The sequence below is a fragment of the Canis lupus genome, chromosome X (genome assembly GCF_011100685.1).
Source record: "Canis lupus familiaris isolate Mischka breed German Shepherd chromosome X, alternate assembly UU_Cfam_GSD_1.0, whole genome shotgun sequence".
In the NCBI taxonomy this organism is placed as follows: Eukaryota; Metazoa; Chordata; class Mammalia; order Carnivora; family Canidae; genus Canis; species Canis lupus.
Genome location: NC_049260.1, coordinates 82,028,870 through 82,042,058, shown reverse-complemented (window position 1 = coordinate 82,042,058; position 13,189 = coordinate 82,028,870). Strand labels below are relative to the sequence as shown.

At 38.9% G+C, this 13,189-nt stretch overlaps 1 protein-coding gene and 1 non-coding gene across 8 annotated transcripts in view; one reads left to right on the top strand and one right to left on the bottom strand.

The window, feature by feature from the left end:
* MID2 (midline 2) overlaps positions 1 to 13,189 on the bottom strand; it is a 202,761-nt gene that overhangs the window by 39,140 nt on the left and 150,432 nt on the right. The window lies entirely within an intron of this gene.
* On the top strand, positions 8,036 to 8,142 carry LOC119868567. Its single transcript, XR_005386560.1, has one exon. It is a non-coding gene; the product is annotated as a U6 spliceosomal RNA (small nuclear RNA).

Here is a 13,189-nt window from a genome sequence, read left to right as displayed (position 1 = left end):
TTTAAAAGAAAGAAAACACTAGAAGTCCCAGAATGTTTTAGGCAGGTCTGGTGAACCAACATTTATATAGTTTTCTGAAGTTATAACTAATATATATTCAAGCCTTTGCTCAAGTGGCATCTTCTTTCACACCCTACTCTATATTCTAGTTTAATTTGTTCTAGTTTGATTGGGAAATAATTGACATACATCACTATAGACAGTTATGGCACACCAACATGATGTTTTGATTTACATATATTGTGAAATATATGTAATTACCCCAATAGGTTCAGCTAAGATCCATCTTCTCATTTAGATAGAGTAACAAGAAAAGAAAAAAAGGAAAAAGAAAACCTTTCTTCTTGTGATGAAAGCTCATAGGACTCTTTATTTTTTTATACATCAGACAGCAGTATTAGCTCTAGTCATTATGTTGTACATCACATCACATCCCTAGTACTTACTTACCTTATAACTGGAAGTTTGGACCTTTTGACCACCTTTCTCTAATTTCCCTTGCCCCCAGACCCTGCCTCTGGTAACCACATTTCTTATCTCTTTTTCTATGTGTTTAGGACTTTTTTAGATTCCATATAGAAGGGAGATCAGATAGTGTGTATTTTCCTCTGCCTAATTCACTTCCTGTAATGCATTCAAGGTCCATCTGTGTTTTAACGAATGTTAGGATTTCCTCGGGGTTTTTTAATGGCTGAATAATATTCTATTGTATTATATACCACAACTTCTTTATCCATTCATCCACTGATGGGCTCTTAGGTTGTTTCCATGTCTTGGCTACTGTAAATAATGCTGTTATGAACATGGGGGAGGGGGTGTAGATCTATTTTTGAGGTAGGGTTTTCATTCCTTTTGCATGTATTTCCAGAATATATCTGAATCACAATGGTAGTTATACTTTTAAATGTTTGAGGATCCTCCATACTGTTTTCCATAGTGGCAGCACCAATTTATAATCCCCCCAAGAGTGCACAGAGGGTTGCCATTTCTCCACATCCATGCCAACATTTGTCACCTCATCTTTTTGATGATGGTTATTCTAATAGTCATGAGGTAATATCTTATTGTGGGTTTTTAAATATTTTATTTATTTATTTGAGAAAGAGAGACAGAGATAGCAAGAAAGAACATGAGTGGGGAGGAGAAGAAGGAGAAGCTGAGCAGGAAGATAGATGCTGGGCTCAATCCCAGGACCCTGGGATCATGACCTGAGCCAAAGGCAGATGTTTAACTGACTGAGCCACTCAGGTGCCCCCCTCATTGTGGTTTTAATTTATATTTCCCTAGTGACTAGTAAAATGGTGTGTCTTTTCATGTAGAGGCTGCCCTTTTGTGTATTTGTGTATTTTCATTGGAAAAATGTCTATTCAGGTCCTTTATCTCTTTTGTAATTGGGTTATTTGGTTTTCTGCTATGGAGTTGGATGAGTTCTTTATGGATTTTGGTTATTTTTTTAATAATAAATTTATTTTTTATTGGTGTTCAATTTGCCAACATACAGAATAAGACCCAGTGTTCATCCCGTCAAGTGCCCCCCTCAGTGCCCGCTACCCATTCACCCCCACCCCCCGCCCTCCGTCCCTTCCATCACCCCTCTTCCTTTCCCAGAGTTAGGAGTCTTTATGTTGTCTCCCTTTCTGAAATTTCCTACCCATTTCTTCTCCCTTCCCTTCTATTCCCTTTCACTATTATTTATATTCTCCAAATGAATGAGAACATATAATGTTTGTTCTTCTCCGACTGACTTATTTCACTCAGCATAATACCCTCCAGTTCCATCCACGTTGAAGAGAATGGTGGGTATTTGTCATTTCTAATGGCTGAGTAATATTCCATTGTATACATAAACCACATCTTCTTTATCCATTCATCTTTCGATGGACACCGAAGCTCCTTCCACAGTTTGGCTATTGTGGACATTGCTGCTAGAAACATCGGGGTGCAGGTGTCTTGGCGTTTCATTGCATCTGTATCTTTGGGGTAAATCCCCAACAGTGCAATTGCTGGGTCGTAGGGCAGGTCTATTTTTAACTCTTTGAGGAACCTCCACACAGTTTTCCAGAGTGGCTGCACCAGTTCACATTCCCACCAACAGTGCAAGAGGGTTCCCTTTTCTCTGCATCCTCTCCAACATGTGTGGTTTCCTGCCTCGTTAATTTTCCCCATTCTCACTGGTGTGAGGTGGTATCTCATTGTGGTTTTGATTTGTATTTCCCTGATGGCAAGTGATGCAGAGCATTTTCTCATGTGCATGTTGGCCATGTCTATGTCATCCTCTGTGAGATTTCTGTTCATGTCTTTTGCCCATTTCATGATTGGATTGTTTGTTTCTTTGGTGTTGAGTTTAATAAGTTCTTTATAGATCTTGGAAACTAGCCCTTTATCTGATATGTCATTTGCAAATATCTTCTCCCATCCTGCAGGTTGTCTTTTAGTTTTGTTGACTGTATCCTTTGCTGTGCAAAAGCTTCTTATCTTCATGAAGTCCCAATAGTTCATTTTTGCTTTTGTTTCTTTTGCATTCGTGGATGCATCTTGCAAGAAGTTAGTGTGGCCGAGTTCAAAAAGGGTGTTGCCTGTGTTCTCCTCTAGGATTTTGATGGATTCTTGTCTCACATTTAGATCTTTCATCCATTTTGAGTTTATTTTTGTGTATGGTGAGAGTGGTCTAGTTTCATTCTTCTGCATGTGGATATCCAATTTTTCCAGCACCATTTATTGAAGAGACTGTCTTTTTTTCCAGTGAATAGTCTTTCCTGTTTTGTTGAATATTATTTGACCATAAAGTTGAGGGTCCACTTCTGGAGTCTCTATTTTGTTCCATTGATCTATGTGTCTGTTTTTGTGCCTCATGACCACAGCTTTGTAGTATAACCTGAAATCTGGCATTGTGATGCCCCTAGCTATGGTTTTCTTTTTTAAAATTCTCCTGGCTATTCCAGGTCTTTTCTGATTCCACCCAAATACGTCCATTTCTTCTAGATTGCCTAATTTATTGGCGTATAGCTGTTCATAATATGTTTTTAAAATCGTTTGTATTTCCTTGGTGTTGGTAGTGATCTCTCCTTTCTCATTCATGATTTTATTAATTTGAGTCTTCTCTCTCTTATTTTTAATAAGGCTGGCTAATGGTTTATCTATCTTATTAATTCTTTCAAAGAACCAACTCCTGGTTCTGTTGATCTGTTCCACAGTTCTTCTGTTCTTGAGTTCTGCTCGAATCTTTATTAACTCCCTTCTTATGCTGGGTGTAGGATCTATTTGCTGTTTTTTCTCTAGCTCCTTTAGGTGTAAGGTTAGCTTTTGTATTTGAGTTCTTTCCAGTTTTTGAATGGATGCTTGTATTGCGATGTATTTCCCCCTCAGGACTGCTTTTGCTGCATCCCAAAGATTTTGAACGGTTGTATCTTCATTCTCATTAGTTTCCATGAATCTTTTTAATTCTTCCTTAATTTCCTGGTTGACCCTTTCATCTTTTAGCAGGATGATCCTTAACCTCCACGTGTTTGAGGTCCTTCCAAACTTCTTGTTGTGATTTAGTTCTAATTTCAAGGCATTATGGTCTGAGAATATGCAGGGGATGATCCCAATCTTTTGGTATCAGTTCAGACCCGATTTGTGACCCATTATGTGGTCTATTCTGGAGAAAGTTCCATGTGCACTTGAGAAGAATGTGTATTCAGTTGAGTTTGGATGTAAAGTTCTGTAGATATCTGTGAAATCCATCTGGTCCAGTGTATCATTTAAAGCTCTCGTTTCTTTGGAAATGTTGTGTTTAGAAGACCTATCGAGTGTAGAAAGCGCTAGATTGAAGTCACCAAGTATAAGTGTATTATTATCTAAGTATTTCTTCACTTTGGTTATTGATCGATATATTTGGTAGCTCCTACATTCGGGGCATATATATTGAGGATTGTTAAGTCCTCTTGTTGGACAGATACTTTAAGTATGATATAGTGTCCCTCTTCATCTCTCACTACAGTCTTCAGGGTAAATTATAGTTTATCTGATATAAGGATGGCTACCCCTGCTTTCTTTTGAGGACCATTTGAATGGTAAATGGTTCTCCAACCTTTTATTTTCAAGCTGTAGGTGTCCTTCTCTCTAAAATGAGTCTCTTGTAGACAGCAAATAGATGGGTCCTGCTTTTTTATCCAGTTTGAAACCCTGAGCCTTTTGATGGGGTCATTAAGCCCGTTCACATTCAGAGTCACTATTGAAAGATATGAGTTTAGTGTCATTATGATATCTATTCAGTCCTTGTTTTTGTGGATTGTTCCACTGGACTTCTTCTTAAAGGGGAATTCTAAGTGTCCCCCTTAAAATTTCTTGCAGAGCTGGTTTGGAGGTCACATATTCTTTCAGTTCCTGTCTGTCTTGGAAGCTCTTTATCTCTCCTTCCATTCTGAATGAGAGCCTTGCTGGATAAGGTATTCTTGGTTGCATGTTTTTCTCATTTAGGACCCTGAATATATCCTGCCAGCCCTTTCTGGCCTGCCAGGTCTCTGTGGAGAGGTCTGCTATTACCCTAATACTCCCCCCCATAAAAGTCAGGGATTTCTTGTCTCTTGCTGCTTTAAGGATCTTCTCTTTATCTTTGGAATTTGCAAGCTTCACTATTAAATGTCGAGGTGTTGAACGGTTTTTCTTGATTTTAGGGGGTGATCTCTCTATTTCCTGGATCTGAATGCCTGTTTCCCTTCCCAGATTGGGAAAATTTTCAGCTATGATTTGTTCAAATACATACTCTGGACCTCTGTCCCTTTCGGCGCCCTCGGGAACCCCAATTAAACGTACGTTTTTCTTCCTCAGGCTGCCATTTATTTCCCTTAATCAATCCTCATGGTCTTTTAATTGTTTGTCTCTTTTTTCCTCAGTTTCCCTCTTTGCCATCAACTTGTCTTCTATGTCACTCACTCGTTCTTCCACCTCGTTAACCCTCGTCGTTAGGACTTCTAGTTTGGATTGCATCTCATTCAATTGATTTTTAATTTCTGCCTGATTAGCTCTAAATTCTGCAGTCATGAAGTCTCTTGAGTCCTTTATGCTTTTTTCTAGAGCCACTAGTAGCTTTATAATAGTGTTTCTGAATTGGCTTTCTGACATTGAATTGTAATCCAGATTTTGTAACTCTGTGGGAGAGAGAACTGTTTCTGATTCTTTCTTTTGAGGTGAGGTTTTCCTTCTAGTCATTTTGCTCAGTGCAGAGTGGCCAAAAACAAGTTGTATTGGGAAAAGGAGAAAAAGAGAGGAGAGAAAGAAGGAAAGAAAAGAGAAAAAGAAAAAAGAAAAAAGGGAGAAAAACAGAAAAAAAAGAGAAGAAAAAGAAAGGAAAAAAGGGTGGGGGAAGCAAACAGAAATCAAAAAGCAAAAAAAAAAAAAAAACAAGACACAAAAAACAAAACAAAACAAAACACGGGGGAGTATCTTCTGATTCTGTATACTTTAAGTCCCTTGAATTCCCCTGGAACTTGTCCATCTAGCTGGTCTTCTGGGGGGAGGGGCCTGTTGTGCTGATTTTCAGGTGTTAGCACTTGGGGGAGCTGCTCTGCCCCCTGCCTGGTGCAGGGCTCAGTGGGGGTTGTTTACCCTGTGAGGCCCCAGGAGGAACAACCCCAGTGGCGGCGGCCAGCTCTGGAGACCTGGATTCAGCTCCCGCAGTAGCTACAGAGCTCTCTGTCTGCAGGGGCCTGGATGCTCCGGAGCGGGGCCGCTGATCTGCTCAGCTCGGTGCAGAAGCGTCCTCGCTGTCCTGGGCCCTCCCGGCCTCTGCCTGCCCCGGGGGGAGGTCGGATCCTGGGCTGTGTCCCCCGCGCCCTGTGCTCCCGGGCCTGCGCTGTTGGATTCACGCTCCCAGCCGGGCAGCCCCCTCCGCGGAGCCTCCGCCCGAGCCCCTCCGAGCTGCTGCCGGGTCCAGCCGTGTGTGCTGCAGCCCTTTAGGGAGCTCGGCGCACTCTCCCGGGGCGCAGGTGTCTGTTAGTGTCCCTGGGAGCCTGAGGGCATCACCGCCCCTCCTGGGGTCCTGCTCTAACTCCCTGCGAGTGCCTTTCCCCCCGGGGAAGATTGGTGAAGCTCCTGCTTCTCCGGGAGGGAGCTTTCCTTTCCTGGGGGCACTCGCCCCGGCCTTAGCTTGGCTCCTCGTGGGGCCCCTCCCCCTTGGAGGCCTTTTGTTTCTTTTTTTCTTTTTTCCCTATTTTCCTACCTTGATAGAAGCGTGATCTCTTCTCACTGTAGCATTACAGCTGTTCTCTCTTTAAATCTCAGGCCGAATTTGTAGATTTTCAGGATGATTTGAGGGTTATCTAGGTAATTTGGTGGGGACAGGTGACTTGGGGACCCTACTCTTCTGCCATCTTGCCCCTCCCTTCTGTATTTTGGTTATTAACCTCTTATCAGATACACGTTTTGCAAATACTTTTTCCCCCTCAGTATGTTGTTTTTCACTTTGTTCATGGCTTATTTTGTTATGTAGAACTTTTTACTTTGATGCAATCCCACTTGTTTTATATTTTGTTGCTTGTACTTTAGATGTCATATCCAAAAAAAATAAAGTCATAAGTATACATATCAAGGAGCTTCATTCCTGTGTTTTCTTCTAGGAGTTTCCTGCTTTCAGATCTTACATTTAAGTCTTTAATCTATTTGGGGTTAATTTTTTTAGAAAGGGAGATAGAGGGGAGAGGGGCAGAAGAGGGAGAGAAAGAATCTTAAACAGGCTCCATGTCCACCCAGTGGGAAGCCCAACACAAGCTCAAGCTCACAGCCCTGAGATCATGACCTGAGCTGAAATCAAGAGTTGTATACTGGGATCCCTGGGTGGCGCAGCGGTTTGGCGCCTGCCTTTGGCCCAGGGTGCGATCCTGGAGACCCGGGATTGAATCCCACATCGGGCTCCTGGTGCATGGAGCCTGCTTTCTCCCTCTGCCTGTGTCTCTGCCTCTCTCTCTCTCTGTGTGACTATCATAAAAAAAGACCATTAAAAAAAAAGAGTTGTATACTTAACTAACTGAGCCACCTAGGTGCCCCTATTCAGTTAATTTTTGAGTAGCATAATACTCTTCTACATATGAATATCCATTTATCTCAGCACCATTTATTGAAAACACTATCTTCTCCATTGTGTATTTTTGGCTCTCTGTCAAGTTTTAGTTTACTATATATGCTTGGGTTTATATCTCTCAAGTCTGTTTCATTGGTCTATTTGTTTTTATGCGAGTGCCATGCTGTTTTTGATGACTATGACTTTATAGTCTAGCTTCAAATCAGGACATGTGATGCTTCCTAGTTTCTTCTTCTTTCTTAGACTTTCTTTTTTTAAAAGATTTTATTTATTTATTCATGAGAGACAGAGAGAGAGAGGTGCAGAGACATAGGCAGAGGGAGAAGCAGGCTCCATGCCAGAGGTCTGATGCGGAACTTGAACCTGGGGCTCTAGGATCATGCCCTGAGCTAAAGGCAGATGCTCAACCGCTGGCCCACCCAGGCATCCCTTTACTTAGAATTTCTTTGGCTACTTGGGGTCTCTTGTCATTCCATATAAATTTTAGGAGTTTTTTTCTACTTTGGTAAATAATGTCACTGGAATCTTGGTAGAAACTGCATTGAATTTATAGATGGCTTTTGGTAGTACTTACATTTTAACAATATTAATTCTTCCAATCCATGAAAATGGGACACTTTTTAAATTTATTTGTTTCTTCTATTTCTTTCATCAATGTCTTATAGTTTTCAGAGTAGAAATCTTTTTCCTTAAATTTATTCATAAGTATTATTATTATTTTTTAAAGATTTTATTTATTTATTGAGACAACAGAGAGAGAGAGAGAGAGAGAGAGAGAGGCAGAAACACAGGCAGAGGGAGAAGCAGGCTCCACGCTGGGAGCCCGAAGTGGGCCTCAATCCTGGGTCTCCAGGATCACACCCCTGGCTGCAGGTGGTGCTAAACCACTGCGCCACCGGGGCTGCCCAACAAGTATTATTTTTGATGCTATTATAAATGGCATCAATTTATTTCTCTTTTAGAAAATTCATTGTTGTGCTCACTTCGGCAGCACATATACTAAAATTGGAATGATACAGAGAAGATTAGCATGGCCCTTGTGCAAGGATGACACGCAAATTTGTGAAGTGTTCCATATTTTTTAAAAAAGAAAGAAAAATCATTGTTAATTTATAGAAATACTAATATTCATGTTAATTTTATATCCTGCAACTTTACTGAATTTATTAATTAGATCTAACAGTTTTTTGGTTAAGACTTAGGATTTTCTATACATAAACTCATGTCATCTGCAAATACAGACAATTTTGCTTCCTTTCCAATTCTGATACCTTTTCTGTTTCTTGCCTGATTGCTCTAGCTAGGACTTCTAGTACTATGTTGCATAGGCGTGCTGAGAGTGGCACCCTTGTCTTGGTCCTGATCTTAAAGGAAAAGCTTTCAAATATTCATCACTGGATATGATGTTAGCTGTGGTCTTGTCATATATACCCTTTATTATGTTGAGATATGTTCCTTCTATGCCTCATTTGTTAAGAATTTTTTTATCATGAATGGATGTTGAATTTTGTCAAATGCTTTTTCTGCATATATTGAGATGATCGTGTAATTCTTTTCTTTTCTTTCATTCTATTAATGTGATATATCACACAGACTGATTTGCAAATGTTGAACTATCCTTATATCCCAGGGGTAAATCCCACTTGATCATGGTGCATGATCATTTTAATGTGCTCTTGAGTTTGGTTTGCTAGTACTTTATTGGGAATTTTTACATCTATATTCATCAGAGATATTGACCTGTAGTTTTCTTTTCTAGTTTTGGTATAAGGATAATACTGGCCTTATAAAATGAGTTTGGAGGTGTTCCCTCCTCTTGAAATTTTTACAATAGTTTGAGAATAAGCATTAACTCTTCTTTATTTTTTTTTAAATTTTTATTTATTTATGATAGTCACACACACACACACACAGAGAGAGAGAGAGAGAGAGAGAGAGAGGCAGAGACACAGGCAGAGGGAGAAGCAGGCTCCATGCACCGGGAGCCCGACGTGGGATTCGATCCCGGGTCTCCAGGATCGCGCCCTGGGCCAAAGGCAGGCGCCAAACCGCTGCGCCACCCAGCGATCCCCTAACTCTTCTTTAAATATTTAGTAAAATTCACCAGTAAAGCCATTTGGTCCTGAGGGTTTTTTTGTGTGTGTTAGGAGATTTTAAATTATTTATTCAATTGCCTTACTAGTAACTGGTCTATTCAGATTTCTTCCTGATTGAGTCTTGGTAAATTGTATGGTTCCAAAGTTTTCTTCATCTCTTCTAGGTTGTCCAGTTTGTTGACATATAGTTGTTCACAGTAGGCTCTTAGGATCCTTCAAATTCCTGTTGTAATGTCTTCTTTTTCATTTGTAATTTTGTTGATTTGGGTCCTTTCTCTTTTTTCCTTGGTTACTCTAGCTAAAGATTTGTAAATTTGTTTATCCTTTCAAAGAACAAATGCTTAGTTTGGTTAATATTTTCTATTAACATTAAGACAATGTTCTATTGTCTTTCTGTTCTCCATTTCATTGATTTCTGCCCCAGTCTTTATTATTTCCTTTCTTCTGCTAACTTTGGGCTTGGATTGTTCTATTTTTTTTCATTGTTAAAAAAGAACATTGTTCGTTCTTTAAGGTGTAGAGTCAGATACTTTATTTGGAATCTTTCTTGCTTCTTAAATGTAGACATGTACTGCTATGAACTTCCCTCTTAGAACTGTTGTTATTGCATCCTATACATTTTGGTGTGTTTTATTTCCATTTTTGTTTGTCTCAAGGAACTTTTTATTTCCCCCTTTAATTTCTTCTTTGATCCATTGGTTGTTCAGGAGAGCATTGTTTAATTTCCATGTGCTTATGAATTTTCCAGTTTCCCTCTTTTTGTTGATTTTTAGCTTCATGTCATCATGGTTAGAGAAGATACCTGGTATGGTTTCAATCTTCTTGAATTTTCTAAGACTTGTTTTGTGGGCTAACATATGGCCTAGGTAAAAAATGTTCCATGTGCACTTGAGAAGAATGTGTATTCTGTTGCTGTGGATAGAATGTTCTGTATATGTCTATCAGGCCCATTTGTTCTATAATGTTGTTCAAATCTGCTGTTTCTTTATTGATTCTCTGTCTAAATGATCTATCCATTGTTAAAAGTATTAGAGTTCCCAGCTATTATTGTATTACTATTCATTTCTCCTTTTAGCTCTGTTAGTTTTTGCTTTATATATTTATGCTCCAATGCTGGGCACATAAACATTTACAAATGTTATATCTTCTTTTTTTTTTTAAATGTTATATCTTCTTGATATGTTGATCCCTTTATGTTTATATAATGACCTTCTTTGTCTCTTTCTACCATTTTTATTTTTTTATTTTTTTAAAGATTTTTATTTATTTATTCATGAGAATGCACAGAGGAGAGAGAGAGAGGCAGAGACGCAGGCAGAGGGAGAAGCAGGCTCCATGCACCGGGAGCCTGACGTGGGACTCGATCCCGGGTCTCCAGGATCACGCCCTGGGCCAAAGGCAGGCGCCAAACCGCTGCGCCACCCAGGGATCCCCTACCATTTTTAAAGTCTATATTGTCTGATATAATTACAGCTGCATTTACCTTTTTTTTTTTTTTTTTGAAATGTCTTTTTCCATCCCTTCACTCTCAGTCTATGTGTCTTTAAGGCTAAAGTGAGTCTCTTATAGACATCATGTTTTTTAATTTTTTTTTATCCATTCAGACGATTTTTGTCTTTTAACTGAATAATTTAATCCATTTACATTTCAATTAATTATTGATAGGCAAGGACTTACTATTGCCATTTTTAAAAAATATTTTCTGGTTGTTTCACAGAGCCCCTTTTCTTTGTTTCTTATTCTGCTGTCTTTTTGTGTGTTTTGATGTCTTTTGGTATTAAAATGCTTTGACTTCTTTATAGTGTTCTTCTGTGTAATTACTACAGGGTTTTTTCCCTTGTGGTTAACATGAGGCAAATATAAAATATATTAAATTTATAATACTTTATCTTAAACTGATAAAATCTTAACTTGAATAAAATTTGTAAACTTTACACTTTTACTTCTCCCCTCACATTTTCGGTTACTATTGTTACAATTTACATGTTTTTAATATTATATAACTAATAACAGATTATTATAGTTATGGTTATTCTTACTGTGTTCTTTTTTAACTTTTAAACTAGGATTATAAGTATTATTATACACCACTATTATGTAAGTATTGTACATATGTAAGTATGTAGGTCTTATGTAAGTATCATTATACACCACTATTTTATACCACAATTACACATGACTATTACCTATTACCATATTACAGATTCTAAATATGATGATATATCTACCATTAACAGTGAGATTTATGCTAACTTTTTATGTTTTTATGATGTTAGCATAGTTTTACTTCTAGTCAAATAACTCCCGTTAGCATTTCCTGTAAAGGTCTGATGGTAATGAACTCCCTCACTTTTGTTTGTTTCAGAAAAATCTTTATCCCTTCTTTGTTTCTGAAGAACAGATTTGCTGGGAATGGGATTCTTGGTTGAGAGTTATTTTTTAAATTTTATTTATTTATTCATGAGAGACACAGAAAGAGAGAGGCAGAGAAATAGGCAGAGGGAGAAGCAGGCTCCCTGTGGGGAGCCCAATGTGGGACTCGATCCCAGGACCCCAGGATCACAACCTGAGCCAAAGGCAGACACTCAGCCACTGAGCCACCCAGGTACCCCTGAGAGTTATTTTTTCCAATATTTTGAATATGTCATTCCATTCTCCTCTGGCCTGAAAAGTTTCTGTTGAGAAATACACCAATCTTACTCAGGTTCCCTTGTACATAGTGTCTCTTTTTTCTCTCATTGCTTTTAAAATTCTTTCTTTTGACTTTTGACAATTTAATCATTTGTCTTATTGTAATCCTATTTGTATTCAACCTATTTTGGATCTTTTGGAACTCATAGATCTGGATGTCCATTTCTCTCCCCCGGTTTGGGACATTTTCAACCATTATCACTTTAAATCTACTTTCTTCCTTTTCTCCTTCTGGAATTCCCATATTGTGAATGTTGTTTCTTTTCATATTGTCCCATAATTCACCATAATGTGACTATTGTTTCTTTACATTTTGTCCCATAATTCCCAAAGACTTTCCTCACTTTTTCATGCTTTTTTTCCCCTCTGCTCTGACTGGGTAATTTACAATGTCCCATCCTCCACATCACTGATTCTTTCTTCTACATAGTCAAGCCTACTTTTAAAACTCTCTATTATTTTTTTAAAGATTTTATTTATCTATTTGACAGAGAGAGCACAAGCAGGGAGAGTGGCAGGCAGAGGGAGAGGGAAAATCAGAGTCCCCATAGAGCATTATGCCTGATGCTGGGCTCCATCCCAGGACCCCAGGATCATGACTTGAGCCAAAGGCAGACAACCAATTGAGCCACCAAGGCGCCCTTCTCTATTGGATTCTTAAGTTCAGTTATGGTATTTTTCAACTCTAACATTTCTGTTTGTCTTTTTTTTGATGGTTGCTATTTCTTCAACAAAATTCTCATTTTGTTCATGCACTGTTATCCTAATTTCACTTAGTTGTCTGTGTTTCCTTGTAGTTGTTCACTAAACTTCCTTAATAGGATTATTCCAAATGCATTGTCTGACAGTTCTTGGATCTTCACTTTTAGGGTCAGTAATTAGTGCTTTATTAGTTTCCTTTGGTAGTATCATGTTTCCCTACTTTTTAATGATCCTTGATTCTTTACATTTATATCTGTACATTTAAGTAATTGAGCTCCTCTTCCAAATTTCACAGATTTGCTTTGGCAGAGATAGTTCTTCACTAGTCAGCTCAGTTTGGGTTTTCTGAGCATCTGCTGGCAATGTCCTTGGACAGAGGGGATTACTGTTATGGTCTATTTTTGGATGAAGCAATAGTTGGGGCTCTGAGGACAGGAATGGAGGGTTTGCCACTGGCTGGGAACAGTTGGATAGAACTGCTAGCTTGGTTCCCTACCCAAGTGAGGCTGAGGGATAGGCTCCACTGTTGCCTTGATTATCTGGTCAGAATTACTAGATGGCTGGGTCTGGGCATTATTCACTAATGGCTAGTGAATATCAATTAGCTTTCTTGCCTTGACAAGGAAGCAGGTCAGGGCCC